The 22,686-nt window shown below is 41.3% G+C and overlaps 1 protein-coding gene and 1 long non-coding RNA gene across 4 annotated transcripts in view; one reads left to right on the top strand and one right to left on the bottom strand.

Moving 5' to 3' along the window:
- Positions 1-8,800: 8,800 nt before the first annotated feature.
- LOC121671487 lies at positions 8,801-22,096 on the bottom strand. The gene is made up of 4 exons (XR_006018530.1): positions 21,734-22,096; positions 20,285-20,443; positions 17,434-17,582; positions 8,801-14,197 (listed from the first exon to the last, which is right to left on the bottom strand). It is a non-coding gene; the product is annotated as an uncharacterized LOC121671487 (long non-coding RNA).
- The window catches only part of LARS2 (leucyl-tRNA synthetase 2, mitochondrial), a 97,744-nt gene continuing 93,841 nt past the window's right edge, over positions 18,784-22,686 (top strand). For 2 of the 3 annotated variants that reach the window (XM_042043273.1, XM_042043274.1), the window contains exon 1: positions 18,785-20,173. The gene's annotated coding sequence lies outside the window, so the exon portion shown is untranslated. Of the gene's footprint in view, positions 20,174-22,686 lie in introns of all 3 variants that reach the window. The other variant, XM_042043275.1, reaches the window with a different exon arrangement.

Below are 22,686 nucleotides of genomic sequence, written 5' to 3'. Positions count from 1 at the left end.
CTAGCACATGGAAGTACTTGTTTGCCTGCCCCTGCTCTGCTTTGTCAGCTCTGTTTAATCTGCCTGTGACTGTTGGTTCACATACATACTTAAAAGCAAGATGACCCCACCAGCATTTTTTTCTGAAGCAGGTGAGGGAGCATTCACAAGGTCCCTTCCTCTGGCAGAGCTGAAGCAGTGGCAACCAATACAAATGGAGTGACAGGCAGTTGGAATGGTACAACTGTTTGCAAAGGGAATTACTGTGTGTATATATGTGCATATATAGGTATGTACATTTTATGATCTGATAATTTCTCCTTCAGAAGAAAAATGGTTCACAGTCTGCAGGGAGCAGACTCACCTCTGTCATCTAGTAAAGGGGCTGTTTCTGCCACAGCTAGAGAAAAACAATGGCCTTTTTTCTAAAGAAGAGCTCTTTGAAGCGAGTCCACCATGACTTTACAGAAGGGTTAAGGAGCTTATTCTGTTTTTTTAACCCAAGACAAAGAATTCCCTGAATGAGTCCCCACACCCCAATGTTCTTCTTACAGGATGTCTGAAGAATGAAAGAGGATTGAGTTTTTATTTTTAACATGCCCATTTCCTTTGGCTGTGCTGTGAGTTGAAAAACCTTCCTTTGTATTTCAATGCTGTAGGGTAACTAGTTTCCTAAAACTTTCCAAAGGCAAGAGATTTGCAGTCATACCTTATTACATGTTTATAACTATACTTGGGAAAACGTGCATGACCCAGAAATGTTTGCCAATATTTAAGGGGATTTGCTGAACACCGAATGGATCTCTCTTACCATTTCATGGTGATTTTCTGCAGTCCGGATACTGCTTTTTATCTCGGTTCTTGTAATAAAACATCTCTTCCCACATTCACCTCTTCTGTAGTATCCATAAACACTTATTTAGTGTACGTATTACTGAATACTGAATGATTAAATTGCTAAGTTGGATGGATTCAGTAATAAATCATTTTACCATCAGTTTAAGTCTTGCTTTGCTTTTCATACTAAGAGTACTTGGTATACTTATTTTTGGCAGTACACTGAATCTAAGTCAGTGTTACTTAATTTATAGCATATCCTTGATATATTCTGGTCCATTAAACAAAGGAATGTCTTCACAACCTCTTCCATAGATGAATTATAGCACTATTTGAGTGTCTTCATTTGAAACATTCCTTTGCCGTAGCCCACGTAGGACATTCAGTTCCTCTGATCACACTTCCATGTGGGATCTGGGTAGCTATGCTGCAATGGTAAATCCTGTGCTTGCTTTATGGAATAAGCTTGATTTTGAATTTAAACAAATGAAAGGTTAATTTTTTTTCCTGTGCTTACAATTCTTATCTTTGGCTTTTAAAAGGAGAAACAACCAAGAAATGCTGAAAGCGGGAAAATCTGCTGGATTCCAAAGGTATTACTGCCAAGGACCCAAATATGTAAAACACAGACAATTGAATAGTCAAGGACATCTTTTCATAACTCACATAACTCCAAATTATTTCAAGTGTCTTTATTTTTCTATTATTAGGAGCTTCACTTGTGTAAAATGTTGTGAGATGAAAATATTGTTTCTACTGAATAACTATAGGACGTATATAATTACCTAAAAAATCTTATTTTGATGAAAATTTGTAGTAGCCATAACTATATATTGAGATATGTAAGTCCTTATCATACATATAAAGAAACTTAATTTTTGCTAGCAGATGGGGTATTTAATTCTATTTCCATTCCTTTCCCAACAAACAGACATTCAGTGCAGGCAAGTTGCATTGGTGTGCTTGTCAGACATTCACTTTCACAAAGGTATTTAGGCAATTCTGATGTCAAAGGGAATTTGTTACCTAAAATATCACAGAGGATCTGGGGATAAACTCCTCACAAAAAAAAACCCCGGGATTAAGCATGTTTCAATTCCACTAAATTTGGTGGCATTTCCCCATGTACAAATAGCATAATTTGGACTGATAGCTATTTGCATAGTTGGTCAAAAAAAGCTTGGGGGGAATAAAAAAGAAAGCAGCGGTGAGGAAAAGCAGAGAACAAGGAGTCCGGTAATTCCAGAGAAAAGAGAAATCAATCCTTTGAGGGCTGGAGAAAGCTGAAGGAGTAGGAAGAATCCCCAGACGTGGTAAAGAAAAGTTCTTGCAAGACTAAAAACAAAATTTCAAATATTAGCAATTACTTTCAAGGTGTTATCAGCCATCGCTGGTGTGTTGTCATGGGGAGAAAAAGGCGTTGCAGCATCAAAGGAAACAAGGAATCTAATGAAGAAAGAAATTAAAGGAGTAATTTGCATCTATTTGGTGGAACAATCTTCAGAGGCACTTTTGTTAATTAGAAGGTTTGAGCTGCACATTTTAGAGTACTGAGAGGCTGGTGGAAATCTCCAGACATGTTTCGAGGCAGCAATTTGTATGGTCACAGAACATTTCTATAGCATTACAATTTATCAGCGAATTGAGTTATTTTTCCTTCATCACTTGAAACTCGACACTCAGAAGGGAAAATGACCAGCCACTTGCAGGAGCCTTTTTCTCTGAGCAAACATAATACTTAAAAGCTCGTATTTTCTTCCAGAACTTTTGATACTCCCTCTATGCACTGGGGTGTGACTATGAGTGTCCCTAGTCTTAACTGTGACCGTTTGCTCTTCTTGTGTTGTGGGTTTTATTAATTTCTTATTATAGTTTTGTGAGTGTTTAGAGGTCTAGATATCTTTTCTGCAAAAAGTAAATAAATAAAATATACATAAAGGGAGAAAGAGACTAATTCCCTGCTCCACTAAAATTAATGAAGACAGAACAGCAATCAAATTTAGCGCACTTTCTGGTAGTGTTCAAGGCTTCAAATGTTAATCAGGTGGATTTTTTTTATCATTAGCATCTAAAATTTCAAATAACAGAAGTTGAGTTTTTAAATCCATATATATTTTACGAGTCAAGAAAAAGTCTTGATCTATCAAACTTCTTTACATGTTTGATTTCAGTAAAACCAAATTTATTTTTCTACAGATTTTTTTTAACCACAGACATAGAACTTTTCATCCCTTATACAGGAACTCCCTCAGTCTGAATGCTTTTTCCTTCCTTTCTGCCTCTTATTTCCTTCATCTGGGACTTTCTCTGGTCCCCACCTTCTCCATTCCCTGGCTGTGTCTCCTGCTTCAGAATATACCATGTCCCTGCCCCTTTCCTGTGCACCCAGCTCTGTTCCTTAGGTGGATAATTGCCTGCAACCATTTCACCCAAAAACAATTACTTCCCATCCAGTCTCATATCCTTGCTGGAGTCAAATTGATTCAGAGCCTTAAATTATCCCTGAGGTCAGCTCCACTGACATAAATACAGGGGATTTAACTATGTGTTTTCCTTTCAAACATGATTTTTTAACATTTCAGTCTTATGTATGTTTTCAAAACATATCTTCATTGAAAACTATGAAAGCAAAAGCTCATTCATTCCCTTTGAGTAATACCTATTCTTTGCACCCAGCAGCTGTTGCAAATATAAAAATCTTTTTTTAAAATCAAAACAAGCATACTGCTTTCACAGCTTACTTGCTTTTCCCCTCATTACCAATCTTTTGCTGTAACCATGGATCTATCTATAATGACGTGTTTTGTGTGTACTAAACTTTGTACTGCTGAAAAAGCACTGACCAAACTTGCCTGGAAGTCTCAGATGAAGATTGCTTAAAGGATGTGGCTGAAACAAAAAGGTATTTCTACCATTCCATAAATAAATCCTCCTAAGTGTAAATTGTGACCGTTCCTCTGTCCGTCTGAACAATTCAGGTTTTTCAGAGAGCTGCTTTTATGTAAGATGAGAGAGCTGTCTCCATGACATGATGCTCTGCTTCTCTTCACCATTAGTTGGGCGTTAGTTGTTCTGTCTGTAAATAGACAGGCACAGATGGTACCACGACTCTCCGAGCCTCCACACATCTTGCACTGCAAGGATTTTTGTTATTCTTGCTATGTCTCTAGCAGCTCCTACTCTTTCCCAACAGTTTGTTGAGAAGAAAAATGGAAGGCTAAAGAACAATCAGCCCCTTTCCTCTCTAGGATTGCCGAAGTCTTTAGACAGGACAGCAGCCTCATTTTTACTTTTTTCTTTGCTAGGGGAACCCAGCCATGGGCTCACCAATGAAGCAAAATTTCTGCCATCTTCTTTAAGTGAAGTCGGTCCTCCCCAAGACAGCTGAGATGCCTGAGACAGACTACATGCCCCAAAAGCATTAAATTGTGAGACTCAAGTGGTACATCCTCCCTCAGTTCCCTACAGCTCTGATCACCACAGTTAAAGAACCATGACAGATAAAAGAGAAGCTGGTATCTTGAGAGACTGCCTCAGTGCACAGGAATAGCATTTGCAGGAAAACAAGCTGGAACAATTAGCAACGCTGAATCGGGAGAGTGCATGAATAAGAAGCATGTGACAGATTCATATTCCCCGCTCCCCATGCCTGCCATGGAGAAGGTAAAATGGGTGCTGCTCATTAGCCTTTCACATAAGAGAAGAACAACTGAAAGGCAATAAATTTGAAATCTGATAAAAGGAAGTCAGTTTTATTGAAAGTACAGTTAACATGATAAAATAACCATTGAAACCAAGAACTTAGCGAAGTTATAAAAAGTATTAGATGTTTTTATATATTGTTAAAATATTAATTTAATATTTTCTCTGTCCGTCTCATGTAAGGTTATAATCTTCTGTTTCTCTAGAGAAGTCAATTTACTAACAAAAAGATAAGAAGTAGTCTCCCTTTCTATGAGCAGGCAAATCTCCTATTTGTTTACTACTTGGTTTTCATCATCTTCCTCTACAGTCTTGTGGAATGGAAGAATCAGTGACATGGTGACGGGTGGACCATTCACCTGCTCCTTGACAGCAGTTCCTGCATTGTCACCTATGAAGCTACTAACAAGAAGAAAAATGATAAAGGTTAAGTCAGTGTGTTCATGAATGGCTCATCTCACTCCTGGGCCTCATATTTTTTGTTTAAATCTGTGTAATATTTTTTGGGGAACCAAGCTTTTTCAGATACACTAATGCAACTGGAGTAGACAGAGGAGTAACAGCTGTAGATGGAGAGCAAATTTCTCTTTTTCCACCCCGCTTCCTCCAAAGAAAGACATTGGAATAGCAGCAATGCAGCTGTGAGCTTGGTGTGGTGAAATACAGACCAAATCCACTGGGTTTCCGTGGCCAGGGGATGGTTTGCTCCATCTTCATCCACCTCTTTGATATGACTGCAAACTCATCCACTCATCCACTCTGTAATGGTTCAGGTTATCTTTATCCAGGTACTGTGGCAAGACAAAAGAGCCCTCCTTTTACAGGGAGGCATGCCCATATACAACAGCCATGGTCTCTGGCTGGTCCCCAGAGACCTGTGGGCAAGCAGGAGCGGTGTCAGAGTGTGGACCACCACACACAGCGCTCCTCTTACCTGCTGCTCTGCCCTGTTCAGGGGAGTTTATCTACATCTCTATTTATCACCCCATCAAAGCCCTCTCATAATCAAGACCACAATATCCTCCTACAGGGACAGGCTTGCAGGAGAGGAGAGTGTGATGAAAATATTAAGAGAAGGAACATCACGGCTCACCTCTTTTTAATGAAAGCATTTCCTGAGAACAGTCCATCAAAAGGGCTATACACCTAAGGGATAGATGAGTTTCCTAGAATTCAACAGGAAAAGCAAAAACCACCTTAATACTGAATAGAAACTGTGACTGTCATGTAGAAATAAATCTATGACAATCTGCAGAGGAAGCAGTTGAAGGCATGAAAAGCCTGATGAGATTATAAGTAATATCATACATTGCATTACACTATACTCACACAATTTGTTTTTCCTCAGTTACTCAGTATAGACTGCTATCAGTTCACCCCTTATCTGCTGCAGACTTTGGCCATCTCTTGGCTCCTCCACAAACGAGACAATTTGGATACTGACATGCAGAAATAGGAGGTGTCTCACTGCGGATACCAATGTAAGTGGCAAATCTGGGTGAAATCCTGACTGTGTGAATGGCTCAGGATATGCCAACATGTGTTAGAAAAGGCAAGTAGAGTTGCAGTTCTTTGAAAATGTGAAGACAAATAAATATATAATTCGCTTGATGGAGTCGGTGGCGATGACTTTGAAGTGTGTGGAGTGGTTTTGCTGGTAGTTGTCTTGTTCAGGCTTTTCTGCGTTCTTTATCCTGGACACTGTACAGGCATTCCCAGGGAAGCTTGCTGACCTATACTGCTGCAGAATGCAAGATATGGTCAATTCCTCCATGCTTGGTGCCTTCCAATTAAAACAGTCTGCCTTCCTAGAACATGTGCATTAACTGGACACATGTGATTAGCATCAATACAGAACTGCAAAGGGAAATTTATGGGCATTGGCATCCAGTGTCACCTAAAAGCAACGCTTGCAGATCTGTGAGACTCTCATGGACTCTCTTGCTTAGCTGTCTGTCTCCCCAGCACACCCGAGCTTGCCTTTCAGAGTTGGACAAAAAGCCTGGCATGTACCACACAGCACCGCAATGGGGTGAGCCCCCAAGGAGGTTTGCTTTGGAGGCTGCTACGGAGGTCTTTAATAATAGTCCCGATTTTTTTCTGATTTCTGCCAACTGAACTCCGTGTTCTGACGATGAATCGAGCAGTTAGAGCCAGGTCCGTGTCTGCCACTTAAACCCTAATGCTTTGGCGCTGAAGCAAGCTGCTTGTGGGAGTTGCTAGGTAACTGTAACCTGCTCACAGATTATGTGAGCCAGTGAGATACTTCTGATGATGTCATGATTTAGATTTGTATTTCATCTCTTAAAAGAGTTTTCTCTCCGTTTCTACAAGAACAGGTGTGTGCGGGAGTTCTTCAGTGAGGCAAAACTTCTCTGGCCCAGCATGCTTATGCAGCTTAATTTCACTCTTGCAAACACTAATAAAGCAATATTGACCAGGACTTCTCAAAGTGTGATTTTAGGGGAGAACTTATAGCTGTTCAGGCCTCTTTTATCTTCTAGACACCAATTCAGTGGAAATACAGGTAACTTCATTGGCTACTCCGCAGCCTTCACGTGAACAAAATGATGGCTTACTTTCTGTTATTAGTAGCCTATAACAGGAGTGTCGTGATTATGCTTTTCAAGAACACAAAAATCCAAATATTACATGTCAGATATGGACTAGACCTCAGAGTTATGCTCCTTCCAATACTAACTACATGCCTAACTTTAATATTTATTACAAGGACAGTCTAGTTATGGCAATATGTGACATTACAAGTGTGTGTAGCACATCACTAACAAGACAGATGGGAAAATCTTCTCCACCAAGATGCTTTGAACATGTTGTGATGAGTATAGGATTGCTGAACAGGAAACCCCAGAACTGTGGGAGATATAACAAGCCAGGACTTAAGAGACTTCAGCCCTAAACCTGGGCTGAACAAAGATTGCAAAGTGTGTGTGTTTCCTCCTTCCTAAACCAAGAGGGGATGCACTCCTCACAGCATAGTGAGTCTGAAGGCTTTTTAGTGGCTCTCTGCCCATATGGGAAGGCAGGGTATGAAGGCAGGGGAGTGATCGTGTCTGGGTGGTTTTGACACCCACTGGGACTCTGCAGATGCATTTCTCATTTCCCCTGCTTTCTTCCTCCAGCCTATCAGTGAGAAACCTCTCTCCCTGAAACCCATTCTTTGCTTGGAGATCCTTTTGGGTTCGAGAGTGTTCTGTAATCTTTGAACAGGCCATTTTTCCAGGAACATCAAACTGAAGCAGTAGCTGGTGCAAGCAAGGAGAAATCAAACCCTTTGTTTCCTGTCCTCTGCTTGTAACACTCATGCATCCTCTGGGAGCTACTGCCTTCATCCCTGACACTCCTAACTATCTACTGGTTTTTCTCTCCCTATTTGCCTGTCTGATTTGATCTTCTTTCTCTTTATTTCTGTCTCTTGCTGTCATTCTCCCCATGTGTGCTGCTCTTCCCCAATGTGTATGAATCCCTAATCAGTGCAGAGCTCAGGTCCTAGGCATGTGCTGTGCCAGGCTGCTGCGACAATTAGCTAACATTTGGAGAGTGCTATGTCTCCAGCGTGCTATTTTAAGATGCACAGTCTTGATCACATACACAGGTCTACCTGGCAGAAAAGGAACTGAGACAGAGCATACAGCTGACATTCCCTAGGCTCTGGATGAGTGCCAGTATTAAATGTACTGTTCAGCACAGGGAAGACCATTTTCTGCAGAGAGAGGTCTAACAGGCACTCATGAGGACAGGCAGAGTCCAGTGGGAAGGATGATATATCTCACTGTCAGTGAATGCTTTGGTATTTTCACCTATCCAGGGTGATCAGACAAGAACCCCCCTCCCTCACAGATGAACCACAGGAACGTATTCCTTGTGTCAGTTCCACAGAAATCACCGGGATTATTTGCAAAAATACAATCAAACCTGGGGAATTCAGCTGATTTATGGTACAATTTTTTGTACATTCTGTGCATAGCAAGTGAATAGATTTTCACTCTGTTTAAACTGTACAAGGTCACTGAATTGAGCAGGGACCAAGTAATGGCAGGAACATTTTTCTCCACTGCTTCATGGTATGATACCTCTCCTGAAACATAATATATTTACTGTCATGGCCAAAGAGCAGAGCAGACCTGCCAGTCCTCTAGTAACCCTCCTGTTCTTCTGCCTGCAATTTTTAACTAGTTGAAAGCATTAAGTAAATGAGAATGATTACAGTTGTTGATCTCATTAGGAGACTTTTATTTTCATGTATATTTTACATACTGAGACATTCTGCTAGATCTAATTTACGAGCAAGAGTCTATGAAGAATTAAGTGACTGAGATTCCTAATTCTTCACATTTTCATTTTGTGTTCTGCTTGATTCCCTGTGTGTTGTGATGTTCAAACCAGAGATTAACACACACTTCACAAAGCTTCCTGGTATTTTATAGAAAGTACCCAAGGTTTTTGTACAGCTGTCCAGCAATGGCAGAGCAGAGGGCTCCAGAGCTTAACAGAATGATCAAATATATAGCTTGAGTCATGTCAGTTTGCATATCATTAAAACTTGGAACTAAAGATTTGATGATTTTCAGAAGTGAAGTAAATTAAGACCAGTGTAAGAACTGAACCAAAATGAGGATTTAAGTGTATCCCTCTCTTAATTACCCAGCACAATCCTGTCATTAATAAATGGCTTAAGTGTCAAGTAAAAGGAAGTCAATTACCTAGAAAACTGGTAATCATCTATTGAGTTGTCTAAAAAACCAGCACTTTCCAGTAACACAGTGTAATATTTATGAGTTATGACTAGTGGTGATAGTTTCTCAAGGCAGATGATCAGACTATACATAAAATAAATCAGACAGCAGTAGTTTAGGAAGGTGTCATTAAAGTCCACCTTTAAAATCTCGTAACTTTCCAATGCAATCACTCTGGGGAATGAAGTTTTTCATTGCTTAGTTCCTTCCCAAAGATGATTCCTTTTAGATGTTCATAATCATTCTAGCTTCATATCTACATTTGTAGAACACCTTATATAAGCATACTGTTTTGTATGATTAACAGAGGTATCTGCTGATGAAAAAGTATGGTGATACAGGATAAGGGGTTGGATTTAAGAGAGTACATGTAACTCAACAAATGTTGAGGGCCAACGATAAATGCATCACTGTACAAGTTGATGACGGCAATCTGATAATTCACAGGGGAAAAACTTTTTTTTTTAAGACCATTTTTATGCTATTTTGTTTTGAATAATCTGATTTTTCTAAACAAGAGACATGTTAATAAATGTTCATTAAAATACCACAGAAATTATAAGCAGTGTTTGAATAACCCTTTCTTGGGATTAAGGTTTTGAAATATTTCTCCCAAGGTTTGTATTCTGTTCTCATCTCATTATTCAGAGACAGCTTGCAGAAACAGTTATAATTTATTATGCTCTAAAGAAAACAGCTTACCCAGATGAAGACATATTCAGATCAGCTGGGCTTTAGTAGTTCAATTTGTGTTTGCATTGTAACAGTTAGTTACATTTAGGAAAAAGCGTGGTTGTCCTGGCCCATTAGGCATGATTTTCAGCATTTCTGTGGCAGCTGTGCTTTTTGGAAGCACTTCCCAGTGCTGAGGACTCGAGTCAGATCCCCTTGGACATGGAGCAGTTCAGTCCTGCTCTGTTCACTTATGACAAGGAGACTGGAAGCATGATAAAAGGCGCTTCTCCCCAGCCTGCATGGATACTTTACACTTCCAGAAAAATGATTCTGTGTGACTACAACAAAAGTAGGTGCCCTTTATCCCAGCTCCAAAGGTTGTTCATGGCTATTTATTCAATAGCAAAGCTCTTCCAAACAAAGGTTTTCCAAAGGGGTAGCTGTCCCCCAGCACACATCCCTCCAGAGAGCTGAAAAGCAGTGACAACTTTGAGGTCCCCCTGAAGATACCAGCAGCCACTGCACAGGGCTGAGGCTTGCATTCCCAAGCACCCTCCACAAAGACAGGGTGGGTCTGCCATGCTGCTGCCACTGCTCCTCCAGGCAAGCATCACTCCTGAAGCTGGCTATAGCCTCCGAGCAAAATGATGATCAGTTGCATTTTATTTTTATACCCTGAACTTCCATCTTTACACCGATAAGGGAACAGCTGCCTCTAATCTCTCTTCTAAATCCTGAGCCTAATATGGCAACCTCTTGGGCATCATGGATGCTACCCTTAACTGGCCAATGAGACTCAAATGCCAGCTATTATCCTTATGGCAACTATGTATCGCCATAAGGTTGTGGGTCTTTTTTTGCTGCCTGTTTAATTTTCTCAGCAGCAGTTGGGTTGCAGGAGTCAGAGAAAAACTCTGCAGTCCCTTCTCTTGCTAAAGGCTGAGATTCACTGACCAGTGGCATGCAGAGAGTTGTTGGGGGCTGCTTTGACATTAAAGGTTTCATTTCCAGAGATTGTCACATGATGATGCCAACTGCTAGGGAAATTTTAAGCACAGATGACTAATGCATAGTAAAGTAACCTGTGGACTAGCTGAGCTGCTATTCCTCCAGAAAGGCTGCCTTATAATAAGTCATTTAGATAAGAGCAGAGAGATGCTCTGGCCTTGGAAGTGCAATGGTTTGAGTTCACCATTGCTATAAGAAATGTGAAGGGGGGCTTTCTCAGCAGGATAGGCAAAATGCAGCTTTCCCACTATGGAAGAGACTTGGCAAAGACTGCAGAGGTGAGGCTGTGAGAAGCTGTTCTGCTCTGTAGATCTGGTCTTGCAAAGAAAATAGTCTCCATATACTCTTGGTATAATCTCCCTTTCGGAAAGTAAAGAGGGGACCTGCATCTCAAATGCTTGTAAAAATGTGAAAACAGATCAATCGTGGAAATTCTTCCTTTTATCTATCAGGGAAAAGCTAAACAAGGGTGAAAGAAAAATTATTTCCATCTTCCCTGAAATTGGTAGGTAAGTATTAAAAGGCATTCCCTCTTCTTTTAGCTAACTTTGGCTAAAAGAGAGGAATTCCAAAATCTTGCCCACCACATACTTCTGTGTGGGTCAGTGGACGCAATAGTGAGTAAACCCAAACTCCTTTGATTCAATCAATGCCTGGAAAAGAGATGGGGAAATGCATAGAGCAAGTGAGGTACAAGAGACTGGGAAGAGGTAATTTTCTCTTTTTGTCACGAAGAGGAGTTTTATAAAGGGCTCTGCAGTTGGTGCTTGTAGCCAGATAAGATTTAATACATATTCTTTCTGATGGTGATGAATTCCATTGGTCAGAAGAGATCCTTTTCCACATATGCAATACAGAAGTCTTGGAAGGAATATTTTTGGCTAAAATGACTGGAGTAGTACTACAGCTGCAAGCTGGCAGCTTGTCTTCAGAGCTAGTGGTTTGTTGACTTAATATTCCTCTTCCAGGAAAGCCTGTGTGCTGAACAAAGACCAGGCATTGTTTGTGTTCCTGACTGTGCACTGTTTGCTCAGATATGGAGGGGTAATTCTCATGAGTCCCCTTGCCCAGCCTTCACCCCACAGACAATACAGTATGTTAAAATGTGAGTTATCTAAGTGATAGCAAACATCAAGAAGAGAGGTTCATGCTTAAAAAATTAATTCTTCTCCTGAGTTAGATTCACCAGCCTTCTAGTCTGAGTCTACAGCCAGAATGGCTGAACACCAGCATTTCTTCATCTGAAGATGGTTCTTTTATATAAACAAATACGTGCATGATGTATGCAGGGAGACATCTACGAACATTTGCAATTCACTGTAGTGACAGCAGACATAATTCAAATGGCATGAGGGATGTTGAGATTATTTTGCAGAGAAAAATGCCATAACTTCAGCCTCATACAATTCCTACATATTTCACCGGGCCTCAGTCGTTGTTTAGTAATTCACAATATGAACCCTTTTAAGAAGTTGCAAAGAAGCTATTTATCTCATTTATCAGACTAGGTAACAGAAATTAAAGTAGCTTCCATCCCATGCATAATCAGGGCACCGGTCCATTCCTGGTAGCATAACCCTGAGATGCCTAGTTTTCTTCAGGCCCATGCTCCAGTGATTCATGCAGTGTTCAGTCCATCCTACCTCCCTTCTCTCCCAGAGTCATTAGCCATTCTGCTCTATTGTAGGCACAAAGGAACTTTCCACCCACCTACACTAAACCTAAAAAAAGCCAACAGAGCCTTTGGGCCACGTATTTTCTGGGCTCAATGTACTGATTTGTATAAACATATGTTAGTTTTATTTCCTCTGGCAGCAGATTGCACTGCCAAAAGTTTTTCATCTTTATCATGCTTGTACTGGGAGTGGTTTTGCTCACCTGTGGTATCCCAAACACCTCTTGCTTTCCAGGACAGGAAAGGATACAGAGGAGAGCAACTAAGGAAGGAATGTCACAGGCCCCTTCCACTAAATGACGGTTGGATTAAAAGGGCAAATGCCCAACCTGCTGAAATGGGGACAGGAAAAGAAGTGAAGCTTTCCCTCCAACACCCTGTGCTGAGTTCTGTAAAGGAAAAGGTCTCAGTATCTGCTGGCAGAGTTCTGGGAGTTCTGTCTCATCTTGACCTTTCCTTTAACATTGTATGCACACTACTTTGCTTTACACTTAAACAGTGAGGGAAGGTGGGAAGGGTAAGTGAAGAGGAAGAAGAAAAACGAAAAAAAAATTGAGTTTTATTATTCTTGCTCCTGGGCTTTGTCTATTATTCTTGAATCACCTTGGGATTAAGTCTCCTTAGAGATATGAAGAATATCTTCCTCAGACATAATTTAATAATATTTCCCTTTCTATTATATTAGTAAATCCCCCCACATACCTTCCTCTGAAAAGCAGATCACTCTGAAATACATCACCAGGGCTAATACTTTATTTTCAGCTGCACTGGTCATGCTTGGGTACTCTTGGTTCCTACTCTTCACAAGTTTGTAGTTATCCAGGAATATTAAAACATAAATGCAAAAGGCTTTTACATCATTTGTAGTCCTGATCTCTTAGGACAGTCAAAACCTCAGTTTTATTTACCTTCTTCTCTCTTGAGTTTTTTTCCTCAACTTGTTTGTACCAATTTTTTTCTACAATATACTTGCATAGCAAAGACTAATCTGAAAGACTTGTTCATCAAGTGTAGCCTTTCATTATAAGCATGTCCAGTTAGAGCTGTGGTGTCCCTTTGGTTGTTTGATTGCTTGTATCTGACAGCTTGTAGGTACTTCACTCAGCTTGAACAGGGAGAAAGTTGACAGGAGGCCCTTCAAGACCCTGTTCTTCTTCTGCTGGCTTTCAATGTAGTTCTGAGCTAGTATTTCTCTATGAAGTAAAAGCTTTTATTTTGTCCCATTATTATAGTCATTCAAGAAGGGAAAGAAACCAGAGGGTGTCTATCTGTGCCGGCAAAGAAACATCTCTCTGCTTAGTAAGCAACTCGTTCATTAATTTCCATTTCGAAACAATGTTCTCATTACCCAGTTTTGCTTCTGCAACTACAACTAGGTTGAGAAGGATTGAACTGTTTATATGCAACTTAAGATAGATGCCAAGACATTGCCTTCTTAAACAATTGTTTTGTATTGCTGACTGATTTTCTACTGAACAGGCACAGTTTTACGAAGCTGCGATATTCACACTTTGTCTTCTGTTCAGTTCCAGGAAACTTGTCTCATGAGGATTAGACACGCTGCCATCTGCAATACAGACATTTCGATCAAAGGATATGGCCAGGAAAACGTACTGTTTGTGAGTAATTTCTTTTAAAAATAAGTACTGTCTCTTAAAAGTGAAATGGGAGAGAGACATGTAGCTTTAAAACTAATTTTCTAGTTATTAGCAGAAAATAACCCACATCAGTGATTATCTGTAAGGCAAATAGCATGGATATGAAGAGGGATGCTATTCTTCTCCCAGCCCAAATGCAACTTTTGAACCTCTGGTCCACAACAGTGCTCAGACCATTGGCTGGGACCATTGGCTGCCAATTCTCAAATGCCCCGTTGAGGGTCTCCAGCTGATGGTTTCAGCTCCATTTACCTATAGTGGAGTGTGAACCTCCCCTTTGTTCACATGGCAGAGAGAACTTGTATTTGCAAGGGGCCAGGGAAGGGCACAGACACTCAAGCTACTAAGATGGTAAGGGAAAGCCAGCATGGGTCAGATTAAGGGTCAGGATCAGACAGTTTCCTTATCCCACAGGAACAACCTGGGCAGACACTGAAGCTTTCATATGTGCCTCTGAATGAGGCACAAACCTTCTATGAAAAACTGCTAACCAAGGGAGTAAACCAGAGATTATAATCAGTAAAGTAATATATGACTGCTCTTCTTGTTTCTCTCTTAGCACCAGGGTTTTTTGTGCCACCAAGAGACAAATAAACTGACATCAGCTCCTTAATGTACTTGCTCTAATGACAGGGCTTTTGTCACTCCTAGCTGTACTCTTGCTTTAGCTTCAGAAAGGGTTGTTACTTTTGTAAATACTGTTTGGGCAGTAATGCATTAGGCACAAATAGTAAATGCCAATTATCATCCTTTCCCACAAACTCACAAAGGGAGGAGAATTTTGTCCCCTCTGTCAGAGACAGGCCACAAAAAGATCACTGTTTCAGTGCTGGCACAACTGAGAGGGCAAGAGCCCTGTGGCCAGGAGGCTGGGGGCAGAACTAGGGCAGAAACCTCTTATAAAGGCAATAAAAAGTTCAACTGCTTATAGTTTGTGAAAATGATAAGCAAATAGTCCACCTACTTAACTTCTACTGTTTTACTGAGTCATTAAGTCTTAGTGTGACAAATGAATGAAAGCCTCTATTTGCAGAAATGCCCAGTGTCTGATTGGTCTGAGAGAAACAACCAGAGAGGTCTTTTAAGGCTCCTGTTTGCTTTTAAGGCAGGGCCAAACTTGTCTCTAAAAATTATGGCTTTCTAACGGGGCACTACTTAACATCTGGGAATTTGTACTTCTAGAACAGAGAAATAATAAGTACTGGCACTGAAAACAGAGAAAGCGTCTTCCCATGCCCATAAGTCTTCCTGTTCCACTGGCAAAAGCTCAAGGACAGTCCATTGTCTACCCTCAGTCAGGGGTCAGAGTGACATTTCTGGAATCTTGTACTACGCAACGTCCATGGAAGAAAAAAAATCCTCTTGTTGTCTTAGCTAATGGGAGAACACAATGTAAAGCACTCCCCTGCTTTCTGAGAGCAGGACACATACGGGCTGCTTCAATTTCCATCTTCCAAACTGTCATTGTTACACATACACATCTGCTAGAGCTAGTTTTAACACCAGGACTCGGAGCAAGCACAGGGGAGTCTGCTGAGCAGAGGCTACCGTGGAGCCAGTCAAGGGGCACTGTCCTGCAGTGATATGAAATCAAAGGAACTTATCAGGAGAGCATAATCTGGAGGGCACATGCATGACATAGTACAGGAGAGATTTGGGAGAAATTTGTGGAAAATTAGCAGAAGAAAACAAAGATTGATTGTCAAAAATAATTTCTTTACAAAGAAATGATCTAATCAAAGAAAGTGGTAAGAAATACTGGCCTCTTGAATCCAGCAATTACTCTGGGAGAGGAGAGAAACACTCTTCATTGGCTGAACCTGTTCTTCATTCCCCAGAAAACCAGAGCTCTGGGGCAGCTCTTTCATAAATATTTCACTGTACAGCTTGCTGTGCAGCCCGCAGGCTGAGGCCAGTTGTGTGGCCATTCCTGTCCCCAACAGCCTGATTCACTACAGTCCACGTAAATCAGTAAGAAATATTCTCACGGGGAAATGAGGTCTTGAAAAAGGCTCTGAATACAGCAGATAAATCAGCAGTAGTGTTGGCATTGCATAAAGGGCAGGGTGAATAATAATAGCAACAAAAAACTCCCAGCATCCTTCAAACATGGCACGGCTTAGGCTTTGCCACCAAGACAGTTGTTCGGGAGATATTTAAATGTTTTGAAGGAAAGCTCAGTAGGGCAATCATGCAAGGAGCTACTAAAAGGCTCTGTTTCAGCTGCAGCCCTGCATGTTGGGCTGTGGCTGAGGATGCTGCCACAGAGCATGGCCTCTTCAGCACTTCTCCACTCATCTCCAAGCACATACAACCTACAGTCCGCCACCCTGTTGCATGCGGTTCAGTCTGTACTGGTGGGCAGTGAAAACTGAAGCCCGCTCCTCAGCAGATTGTAAAAAGGTGCCTCCAGCAACCTGCACTCTGGCCAGCTCTTGCTCCCCTCTCTGGCAGCCACCTTGGCCATTTTCAGATGAGTGAGTGATGACTTTTCATATGAAAATTCAAGCCTGGAGCTGGAAGCTCCCACCATTCAACCTCACCCTCCACACTCTTGTTGCAGCATGTTGCCAGAATTTTCTTTGCAGACCCCATGTTCCTACTGGCCACTGTATTCCCAGCAAATTCTCCCTGTATCCCTTCAGGGAAACCAGAGGGGAATGTATTACTACAGCCCTCTACACTGTGCACTGGCTCTTTGGAGTCTGGACAGACTGCAGTATTCTCAAACATTCTTGAATTATTTTTTAATTTCTTCAACAGTTAATTCTTGGTCTGTATCCTGATTCACTGAGTGCTGTACATCTCTTAAGTCATGCATGCTAATGATCATCTCCTCTGGATTTTACAGCTAGTACTGGTGAAAGATGAAACCCCAATATTGCCTATTATACTGGGGCTACAGTCAAATATTAAAAGAAAAAAACCCCTTCAAGATGACATCTGTTGTAGGCAAAGTTCATATATTCCTTCATGAAAATTCAACTACATAAAAAAAAGACTTTGCAATAGATGGAGGATGATTCACGCTTAAATATACAGCTGAAAGCCACTCAAAATTCTCTCTTTTCTCTACTTCCTGCTGTTTTATGAGTCCAGCGAAAGAAGAACTATGATTAGTGATAATAAATTTCCATTTTCTCACCTTGCCCTTCAGCATTTCATCAGAGATAACAGTAAACTCTGGTGCTCTTTTGACATCACACAAATAGCATTCCCGGGCTCTCTTCTCCTCTCTCCAGCCTGGTTTATCTTTCACTGCTCAGCAAATCTTCACACAAAACTAACGTTTAGCTGCAAAAAAGAAGGATACGGAGGGTATGAATGAATACAGAAAGTAGCAAGATTGTTGCTGAATGGCCCTTTTTGGAGAAATCGTCCCCGTTACAGTGGTTAGTGAGCAGCTGCTTCCCAGCTGAGATTTATCAGCTAAAGAAAAGGTGATACATAATTTAGCAAAAGCCGTAGAGGCTGTGAAAACTGGAGGGCTTCTTTCTGGCTGTACACTGGAAGTGCATGAGCCTAGGCATTTACATCCCAGAAAAGGTTGCCAGGGTGTGTATAAGTAGCAGACCTGCTCCCTGCAGCTCCCACTGGGAACAATCTCCCTGCAGTGAAGGGATGATGCTACTGAGTGCCAACTAGTAGAAGAAAGCAAAGCAGAAGGCCTGAGGCAAGTGCCCAGACTGATGTCTAGCACAGTCTCCTGTATCACTGAGCTGCAGGAATAGGTCAGAAACTTGAGAGAGAGACTGTAGCACTTCTATCCAAAGTAGCAAGTGCTTCCTTGGACAATCCCTGACTTAGAGCTGTTGTTGTACCCTTTTCTCTTGATCACTTCAGTCCCATGGTTACTTTGGATAACATCCAAAGCCAATCTGTGACTCCTGCTCCATCTATGCAATGCCTCAGGCTGAGGTGGAAGCTGGAAAGATATTTGGATCACAGGAGAGGGTTGGGTGCTATTGAAGTCATCCCTATCTTCCCTTTTGAATGCCTGCAGCACCAAATGAGGTGGGACCATCCTTACATGGACTCATGTCTTCATTATGTGTTTCTGAGGAATGTGCTGTAATTCAGAATGAAGTAATTGCAGTTTTGTGGGGGAAGATTAGCCTCCTAAGACCCAACACACCTCCAAAGCAGCCATGACTGGATTGGGTATGAGTTGGTGGCATATGACAGTGAGTTGTAGAAATGAGATGGGGAGTATCACACTCATGTAGTTATCCTATAGAAACCATGGAAGAGAAGAACTGGGGCTACGACCCCACAGACAGGAGAGCCAATGGAGAGAAGCGGGCACACATAAAAGCCATTGCCCAGAACAACCCAGGACTAAGCTCTGTTTTGTGCAACACAAACATCTTGCTTACACTGCCAGTTGAAATGGGAGGTTTTGGCTGCCAGAAGCAAAGAAGCAAATACAGAGGGGTTTTCCTAATTATTATGCCATTTGGTTTTCACGTGCCTATGAGTTTCCCAGCAGGGCGTGATCTTCAGGGAGGATGCCTGATGGGGGTCCTGCAAGGCTCCAGCCCAGGAATATGGTGGTAAGGGCAGCCATGTCAAATATGCCACACCAAGCATGAGAAGAAGGATGCCAGCCAGGAACTATGAAAACTACTTTGAAGTTAAGTCCAAGGGGGGTTTGTGCCTTTCTTTCATGTTGCAGGATCTTCTGGCTTATGAGGTTTTTATGATTGCTCTGATAATTGAATGATTCTCAGTGGAAATAAAAATGTTATTTACAAAAATTCCTTACAAAAAAAAGTGACAATTAACTGCCAGATCTTTTTCTACATCATACACTGCAATCACAACTACCAGAGCACAGATTAAAACCAAAGGCCACCCCTGCAGATACATGGGGAAAATCACTCCAGGTCTCTTGCAAATTGCAATTTCGCAAGCTGGCAACCCACCAAAGCACCCCAGCTCAGGTCTGGCCAATAAAAGCACAGGAACAGCTTTTTCATGTCTGTCTCTACTAAAGTTTGGTGTTAATGGAACAGAACATTCCAATAACCTTTTAAAAGGTTGTACTAATTCAATTCTTTGGGTTGGAGAGAGCCAAGCTGCATTAATCTGGTTATTGGATAATAAGCAAAAGGAGTGACGTGGAAGGGAGCGAGGTGGTGGTTTAAGGTGTTTTCATGTAGCAGTTGGTATAAAAAGACAGATGAGCTGAAAGGTGGGAGGTTTAGCTTGCTGACAGGAGACAGACACCCACAAAGTTGTGTTCTCTCCCTTGCATGACCAGTCCCTGAGCCAGGCTGCACCTGTGTAGCTCCAGTACTATCATCCTGGGATGAGAGGGATATGTGGGGATGAATAATTCAGCTGCAAATCAGCTCTCCAACTGCACTGCAATTTTTTTCCTGGGATGCTATTTTTAATTTAGATACTCCCACGTGTGTGTTTGGTGGATTAGAGGCATATGAGAAATAGAAGAAGGTGGCTGACGCAGGCAGGTAGCAGAGCCTGGGGGTGGCAGGGGTTGAGCCAACACTGGCCTAGAGCAGGTCCAACGCCATCTCCCTGCCGAGGGCAGCATGGGCCTGAGCACCTCTGAGCCCTACTTACTTTGGTGGGCGCTGAAAAAGCTCAGCACTGCTTGCTTGGATTTAAACCCCTGTGTTGGCCATCACAAAGAAACAATGCAGGTGCCTGTTCAGTTATAGCCAGAGCTGGATGTCAGGGTATCTGGGTTCAGTTTTGAGGTCTGCTACTTATCTCCTTTCCACAAACCTTGTAAATCCTCTCTCTTGTAGTTCCAGATTTGTTAGTGGATGAATTGTTACCACTGTTTCCTTTGGTCTGCCTCACTTTTCTCTGGGGAAGAAACCATCACTGCTTGTTTACAGCTACAGAAGATAACTCAGGTGAGAGCCTCTTCCCCTGTAAGGTGGCGTCTTCCTATTGTATTTTTTAATCACAAACATCAAAAGGAGAGAGTCATCAAAATGGTTTAAGAGGAAGTAGAAAATTTTTACCTGCAGCAGCTCAGTGAGGAGATGAGGGACTGTAGGATACAATGGAGTGGAAAAAGCTGACTATTTGGGCAAATGCGAAACTATCATTACATGCTCATCTTTGTGAAAATCCAGATTTCTGGAAGAGCTTGGCTGGCATTTTGATTTGTTCACTAGTTCCTACAGACAATAAAAACAAAGATCAATCCATAAAGAAAATCCTGTAATGTCTGAGAATCTTTCCTTTTACCCCTTTCTGCGCATACAGTATCCAGTCCATTACTAATAATAACTGCTTTTACAAAGTCTAGAGTACTCTGGCAGATCCCTAGCTGGTAAAGGCATTCATGTCTTCCTGTGGACTCAAGGGAACTGACGTTTAGAGTAGTTCACTCCTTGTTAGGTTATACAGAGTCTCAACTGTTCAGCCCTAAATCACTGCATATGGGGAATTTCTTAAAAATGAGATGAGGGAAGTATTTGAAAACCAAAATTTAATTAGCTATTGTGAGATCATTCCACAGATTACGGCTAGGGTTGTGGAAAGTTCCCATGCTTTCAAGGCATGATGCACTGTGCTACCCCTTCTCAGTATCTAAATAAAGGTCTAATTTGTAAAAAGCCCTTTATTTCTTACTCTAATTCTTGATCTTTGTGGTCAAGAAAACCACGGACTATTCCTTAATTACTCAATTCTTTGTCAGTAAAGTTACATGCTGCACCCAGATTTTGGGGGGAAGACAGCAAAACAGAAAATGTTGTGATGTAGCAGTGAAGAAGAAGCCAGCATCCTTTGCAACAAAAATTTCATAACTAATGCTTCACAAGGCCTGGTGATCAGTTTTGACTGACCTGTGATATTCATGAGACTGGGACAAAAAAAACCCATTCTCAGTTACACTCTGTTCAGAAAGTAGGTAATTAGCCAAAGAGTTCAATGTCTAATAAGCTCCATTTATCGCACACCTTTGGCCTCCTGGCTTCTGGGAAAAACAAGTACCAACAAGTAGACACCACATGGTGGCTTCTCACACCAACATTTTACAAAGAGTAGCTGCAATTTTAAAACACAAAACAACATGCCAGACAAAGGTTTCTCTTTCTTTCCTAAAATATGAATTTAATCTCCAAAAACTACACTTGCCTGCAGTCCCTAAAGAGCAAGTCTACAAGCATTGAAACAGAATCTGGCTCGAGATTTGGAACCCTTGGAGGCATTAAGGCAGGAATGAATTGCTTTATATCATTAGAAAGCCAAGACTGTCTACTTTCCTGTGGAATATAAAGCATTCTGTTTGCAGCTGGTACTTCGTAAGACACTGAGCCATAGCACTGACCCAGTGCATTTTGCATATGCACTACAGACCATTTTAGAGTTTGTAAATCATTATCAAAAACTTAATTATCTTCTTTTCTCTAATGGCACATCCAAAGGCATTATGCAGATTTCATAGACATCTTTTTACCTACCTAATTCTCCATCACGCCTTCCAGATTTTTGGAAAGATGTTGGCATGTAAATGTTGCTTTCTAGTTTTTCTTGTCCAGTTGTGTCAAAGCTCAGATGAATAGAGAGACAGCCATCATCCAGCTTCCAACCTGTGAATAAGCTGTAGTACAATCACTTGGTAGCCTTCTATCAGGACAGCATGCTGCCAGGCACACCGTGTCCTGCAGTGCAGAAACTGCTGCTGAATAATTGTCCACAGTGTCCCATGGGAAGTGCCCTGTGTTGGATTAACACCTCAGCCTCAAGCAGGCAAGTACAGGTTTGGGTTTAAACCCTTGGTTTAGGACAGAAGTGATGAGTACTTCAATGGAAGCCCAAAAGGAGTAAGAAGTACTCCTCAATTCTTCTGTCCTGCTTTATAAAAACAATGAGTTGTTTTTAATCCACATACAGCAAAACACTCTAATAAAGAACAGACACTAAATAGCCTGGACAGGCCTTAAGAAATCTTAGCATTATGTTCATGTAAAAGCAGTGCTAATGTGGGATGGTGATCCTAGTTGTCAAGCTACCTTCTAATCTTAACTCCTCTAGTGGGCTTTTGCATGTTAAAGAGTAGAAAACAATATTTAAATTAACATAAGGTTAACAGTGTAAGTATTTGGTTTGCAAAACATATGTAAAAACTGCAAACACTACATGCTCCACTTAGACTTGGGAGTGTTAACAAGAAAAAATGCATCCAAAAAACCTTTAGAAGTAAGAATCAAAAGTACGAATCTGACTGTATAGTAACATACAGAGTACCTGAATGGTTTTTTGGTATTTTGTTCATTTAATGCAAAGTCGTTTTGACAATTTCAAGCTGAATTAAAAAAAAAAAAATGGAATGCAACTACTGAAGCAACCCTGTACTTCTCATGTAGGACACAATGACAGGAAACACAAACAGGTGACCGCAGCATCCCTCTAG

Source organism: Corvus kubaryi, unplaced genomic scaffold, assembly GCF_017639235.1.
Source record: "Corvus kubaryi isolate FWS band 111438036 unplaced genomic scaffold, C.kubaryi_AGA036_p1.0 37398, whole genome shotgun sequence".
NCBI classification, from domain to species: Eukaryota; Metazoa; Chordata; class Aves; order Passeriformes; family Corvidae; genus Corvus; species Corvus kubaryi.
The sequence above is the reverse complement of the archived record's forward strand: the minus strand, read 5'-3'. Positions and strand labels throughout refer to the sequence as shown.